This window comes from Fukomys damarensis, unplaced genomic scaffold (assembly GCF_012274545.1).
Source record: "Fukomys damarensis isolate Sample0158 unplaced genomic scaffold, DMR_v1.0_HiC HiC_scaffold_19, whole genome shotgun sequence".
Lineage (NCBI taxonomy): Eukaryota > Metazoa > Chordata > Mammalia > Rodentia > Bathyergidae > Fukomys > Fukomys damarensis.
The window spans coordinates 26,011,030-26,017,324 of NW_022900931.1; the positions used below are offsets into that span (position 1 = coordinate 26,011,030).

A 6,295-nucleotide genomic window follows, 5' to 3' on the forward strand; every position below is an offset into this window, starting at 1 on the left:
GGGGGGGCAGTGAGTGGGGGTGGGGCGCTTATTATGGGATAGCTCTTTGTACCTACTGCGGGGACTGCTTCTCCAGCAGATATTATGGGCTGTCGTGTGTGGGAGCGGGAGGGGGGCCGGGGGATTATTATGGGATGGTGGTGCAGGACGGGGAGGGCCCGAGGAGCTCAGTTCCAGTCCCCCAACCCCTCACCCTTACTCCCGTCACCCTTAGGGTCGGCCTCCGCCTCCAGCGGCCCCAGGGGAGCGCCTGAAACTCACCCACGCGCGCACACACAAGCGGGCACCCCTAACTGATAGCCGACTCTGGTGCGTGGTGCGCAGGGAGAGTGTGCCCTCTCTCCGCTTCCTCTACAGCTCCCTCCACAGCGCAACCAGTAAAACAGGCAGCTGGCTATTATGGGATGGCTGCTCCCAGCGCTCCAGGGAGGGGGCGGTCACCGCGGAATGTCTCCTGTGGGCGGCTATTATGGGATGGCCGCCTCTCTTTTGGGGCGGTGGGGGGGTTGCCGAGGAGGATTATTATGGGCTGTGCCCTGCATCCGCTTCCTCTACAGCTCCCTCCACAGCGCAACCAGTAAAACAGGCAGCTGGCTATTATGGGATGGCTGCTCCCAGCGCTCCAGGGAGGGGGCGGTCACCGCGGAATGTCTCCTGTGGGCGGCTATTATGGGATGGCCGCCTCTCTTTTGGGGCGGTGGGGGGGTTGCCGAGGAGGATTATTATGGGCTGTGCCCTGCACAGCTGGGTGGGGCAGTCCTGGGTAGGTGAATCGCTGGGGAAGGGGGTGGAGAAGAAAAGGAAGGAAGAGAGAGGGAAGGAGCTGGGAGGGTGTGGAGAACCCCGGAGCCAGACCTGAGGCCTGGCGGGAGGAGCTGGGCGTCCGAGGAGGTTTCTTAGGGACCGCTGTTGGAAAGGGCCCCCGAGGCCGACTCCACCTAGCTAAGCCTGAACCCTGGACACCTGGGTCCTCTTCACAGCTTGCGAGGCTTAGGGTTACCAGAGCGGGTCCGCAGTGCTGTGCGGAAGTGAGAACGCCTAGGTCCTGGATGGTGGTACATCGTGCTCCTGGTGACGACCCAAGATCCCCCCTCCATCTCTTCTTCCCCGGTCGAGCGTGGGGACCACAGTTCAGGTTGTGAGGGACGCTGAGCATAGGGTGCAGCCCACCCTGAGGGCAGAGGCTGGGTTGGCTCCTGAGGGACAGATGGTACCTCCCAAACTCCACACCGTCTGCATCCTGTCTAGCCACCACAGTGCACTGTCACTGTCACTGTGGCTCTTATTCCCGCTGTTGTCTTTCCAAGGCCCTTTTCCTGAGAGAGCAGGACGTGGTGGATCTTGGGTTGGCACAGAACAGAGGCTGCTTTACATAAGGAGGGGGTTATAGAGCAGAGCACATGCTGAAACTCTAGGGCAACCCGTCGGAGTGTTATGGAGTGGGATGGAAGGCACGGCTCTAAGGTAACTGGCTAGAGAGGTTGCCCCCCTGGGTGCATTAATTAGGAGATTACTTAGGGCACCCTTAGTTTCCGAGGGCCAATCACGTCGGCGGTTTATTTATAATGTATTTGGTAGTGTAACATGGAGCCAGGGTAGGGAGCAGCAGGCACAGGCGTAAAGACCACAAAAGCAGCACACAACACAACCCAGCTCTCTTTGGAGCTCGAGAAGAGAGGAAGGGATTTATCCTTGTGGAATCGGGGAGAGGCAGGACGTCCGACAAGTGAGAGAACGAGTGGGTAAAACCTGCAGGGGTAGTAGGGGCAGAGTGGGCTGTGGTGGGTAAAGGATAGCAGGAGTTTGAGTCACAGGCAAGAGGCTGTGACTACCTACTTAACCCTCGTACTGGTTTATACTGATTTATTACTGTGGTAATGTGGTGCATGCATAAAAGCAATGATCTGAGGCGGATGGAGGTGTGACACAGGAGGATCTGAGGCCTAGAGACACACTGGGTCCCTTAGAGAAACAGGAGCAGAGGAGGGCCTAAAAGATAACTGGCAGCTCTGTTTTGGAAGGAGAAACTTGCCCAGAAGAAGCACCACATTATGGTGTCTTTTTTATTTTACCCCCCCCCATTTTGTGTGTGTGTGGGGGGGGGTATTGTTGGACTGGGAATTGACTCAGTCCAGGGCCTTCATACTGAGCTGCATCTTCAGTCCTTTTCTTTTTTTTTAATACTGGGGATTGAACTCGGGTCCTTGTACTTGGGAAGCAGGCAACAGAACCACTGAGCTAAATCCTCAGCCCAGTCCTTTTTATTTTGGAGCAGGCTCTCACTAAGTTGCTGAGTTGCCCTGGTTGGGCTTGAACTTGTGATCTTCCTGCTGGGTTACAGGTGTGTATCCCCACACCCAGCATTTTTTTTTTCTTTCCATGGACAGGTCTTGCTGTGTGGTCCAAGCTGGCCTGAATTTACCATGTAACCCAGGCTGGCCTCAAACTCTTGACCCTCCTACCTCAGCCTCCTGCATGCTGGGACATAAGCTGTTTATTATCACATCTGGCTCCAGGTATCATACCTTGAAAGAGCTGCCTCCTGCCTCCTTTCCTCACTGTGTGGCACACCATCATCAGAATGAGCATGGTGAGGGTTTGGATAGGCGAAGGGGCTCCACCTTGACATCAAGGAGTTGAAGGAGGGAGACTATGGGAACCTTGTGGAATGGGGGAAGTGACCAGGGCACCACTATGAACATAGAAAGAGGGTGATCCAGGGAGGTGGAGTGAATGGGGGCGCACTCAGACTTTACAGGTGACAGTGGGAGTTTTTGGCTGAGGTCTCTGATGCTGAAAACTCCAGTCTGGAGATGAGGGAAGAGTAAAGATGCAGGCAACAGCTGGTGAAAAGACAACAGATTCACTGGTACTCTGTCTGGGAGCAAGGGGACTGTCATTTCTGGAAGCAAACTCCTTCTTGCCCCTCCCAAACTCAATTTTCTGATCCTGCCTTGCTTGTCCCTGGACCCCAGAGGAGGAGAGAGTTACCTGGCCAGAACCTTCCTCTGGGGAAGTGTTGAGCAGGCACTGCAGAGATGGCACAGGTCCTTCCTGTTGAGTTCCAGGAAGTTCCGGTTTGTTTTCAACCTGTCCCACTCTGAGATGCAGGAAGAGGGCTAGGGATAGGCTGAAGGACTCTGGCTTAGGGTTCCAAGCTGGGGCTTCTCAGGCTCTCCCAGTGGAAAGAGGGCCTGCGACAGTATGGAAGCTACCTGGTGGCACAGTTGAATAAGGAAGGCTTCCTGGAATGCTGGCCTGTAGTACCTGTGAACTTTATACCACCAAAATGTTTTTGTGGTGGAGAAAGGGGCCTCAACAAGAAAAAGATGGGGCAATTGGAGGTATTGGGACACTTAAGGATATAGCTTGGGAATGTAATTGACAATATGGGACATTGAGGGTGAGCAGAATTTGGTGGTCGAGAATGGGGGTTACAGTTGTGGCGTGTCTGGCAGGAAGGAAGGACAGGATGGCACGGGATTTCAGCGTGAGGAACATTGGATGGATGAACAGCACTTGCCAAATAAAATCCATCAGTATGCAGGGAATGGTGAGGTTATGTTGACCAGCCATCTATACTGGTAAGTCCTTGTGGACTGCTTACTAGCTTCTAGGAGGACCACCAAGAATTCCACCAAGACATGACTCATCCCAGACGGGTCAAGTTCTGATCTGTCCTCTGGGATAGGAAACTGGGAAACAGCACTCAGTAGTATTCTCTTGTCATTGTTTGGTTTATGCTTTGTGAAAGGAGGCACCAGCGTTTTCTTTGCATTGTCCTCGTGCCCAGCTCTGTGCCTCCATAGGTACTGTCAACAGTGGAATGAACGTGAGCTGTGGGGTGTGGAGAGAGAGCTGGGCTGCTTCTGGGGCTCCTCAGGATGGCTCTTTGTCTGTGGGAGTGGCCTGGAGCGCCAGGAGCACTTCCTGACTGGGGGGGGGGCTGTGAGAAGCAGTGTGTGGATGGGGATGGGCAGTTATCATGGGATGCCCTGGGGTGAGATAAACTTTAGGCAGATGTTTCATGTGGTCAGCATAATACTCATTGGTTTTACTCCAAATTTAAGAGCTGGGAGAAGCATCTGGGCTGTACCTGGACTTGGGATTGGGTGGGACTCTCCATTGCTCCTCAGCTTCTGACTGTTGGGAAACAATGAGCTGAGGGAACCTACCGTCATGGACGCCAGGGGACTTTAGGCCGTGGCACTGCTCTGGCCTGGGAAGGGAGTAAGGTGTATCTCTGGGGTAGGACGGGCAGTGTGGGCACTCGCTGCTCGGGCTGGAAGAGACTGACAGCTCCCGGAGATGGGGGAGGTGTGAAGCCGAGTATTATGGGATGTCTGGGTGGAAGGGTCCAGGAGAGGCAGTGGGGAAGAAGCATTATGGGATGTGACACTGGGTTGTGCAGGGGCTCTTTGCAATTATGAGATGTCAGGAAGTGGGTGTGGGATTAACATGATTATGGGACATTTCCCAGTGTTGGGGGAAGAAGGTTCAGAGGTCCATCTGTGGAGGGACACTGGGATTGCTGTCCTTTGGGGTCTTGGTAGGGAGGAGTGGTGAGCACAGCCCTGGAGCTGGGAGCCCGTCCGCCCAGGCTGGGTGGTGGTGTGGCCTCTAGACCCTGGCCTGGGGGGACCAGGGCAGCTCAGGGGGTTGGTTATTATGGGATGTCAGTACAGAAAGTGGGAGACTGATTATTACGGGATGTGTGTGGGAGGAGGCCAAGTGTCCGTTGTTGTAGTATGGGGGGGGTGAGTTTCTGACTATTATGGGATATCAAACTGGGGGTGGATGAAGGGTGGTTATTATGGGATGTCTGTGGGGGATGGGTGAGTATTATGGGATATGAGGCTGAAGTGCTGGGAGGGGTGCTTATTATGGGATGGCCATGGGGAGGGAGGGGTGATGAATTATTATGGGATGTTAGCAGTAGGGCCAAGAGTGCAGAAGTTGGCAGAGGATGGTTATTATGGGATGTCTGGTTAGTTGCAGAAGGTCCGACCTTCTGCAATATTATGAAAGCAGCCCCCTGGCACATATGTGTATGGAGTGGGGGGGCCGGGTTGTGTGCCTGTGGTGTGTCCGTGTGTATTATGGGATGGCCAGGAGGTGGGCGGTTGCCCGGGTGACACGCGGGTAGAATTACAATATTTACACATAATCATTTAGGATAAAGAAAACTTAGAAATAGCCTAAATATTGAAAAATCAGTCAATGATAGAATTAATTCAGTTTTTTTGTAGTTGAACACTGTGCAACCTCTAAGAAGTTACAATGTAAGAGAATAATTATATGGAATAAAATTTGATTACATCAGTAGTCAACAGTATACAATGGATTCTTGATTTTGTTTCAAAAGCCATTGTGCATAGCATAAAGCATACTTTGAACCATATTGTGCAAAATCAACCGACAATGGCTCAATGTGACAAAAATCAATAGGGAGTTAAAAACAGAAGTGGGACATTTCTGACTTACTTTTCATGAATTAGTCTTTTGGTGTCATTCCAGGTTACTTCCAAGCGGTTTATCTCCTCATCAACTTCAGGGGCCAAAGCCACATCTTTCTGAGCAATTTGCTTGGCTTTGTCTTTCAACCAGCATAGTTCATGCTCATGAGAATTCAATTCATCTTCTAGCTGATTGAAGACTCTCAGCCTGTGAATTAAAATGTTACCTCACTGTTAATTAGCTAAGGACAGTGAAGTATAATATTCTCTCTCTCCATCATAACACAATAAATGTAGGAAACATATTTAAGAGGCTAGAAAAACTTTTAACACACAGCAATTAAAGACCATCCATTAATGAAGATGCCTTTAATTTTTCAGGATGACTCATGCCATCCCTCAGAAAACCTTGACAATCGTTCTTACTATTTGCTCTGAACCTTCTACTACACTTCTGCTCTCTTTCCCTTTGCTTTGATGGTGTAAGATTTAAGACTGAGACTAAACTTGATAGCTGAGTTGGTGAATTCTTATTGAAAGAGCATTTGTACGAAAAACTTCTGCCGTGAGGTCCAACCCATGTAATGATCGTACTTACAGATCATAGTTATTTCTTTCAAGATAGAAATAGCTGTACTGAGCTCTAAAAAAATCTATTTTTAGAATGTTGACTATCCACGTTGCAGAAGATTACCGTAAGAAAATTTGCTTTTTTGTCCTTAAAATATAGATATTAGCGCATGTGCAAAAAGTGATTCTTTTTTCAGGTAACCACTGACATCTTGTGTTTTGGTGCAGTAGTGTAGAGTGAACAGTAACTACGTGTATATTATTCCCCG

General features: G+C 50.9%; 1 long non-coding RNA gene across 1 annotated transcript in view; it reads right to left on the reverse strand.

The window, feature by feature from the left end:
- The window catches only part of LOC104853600, a 2,907-nt gene extending 2,569 nt beyond the window's left edge, over positions 1-338 (reverse strand). Inside the window, exon 1 of the long non-coding RNA XR_777832.1 lies at positions 262-338. This is a non-coding gene — a long non-coding RNA (uncharacterized LOC104853600). The remainder of the gene's footprint in view (positions 1-261) is intronic.
- Between the last annotated feature and the right edge of the window lie 5,957 nt (positions 339-6,295).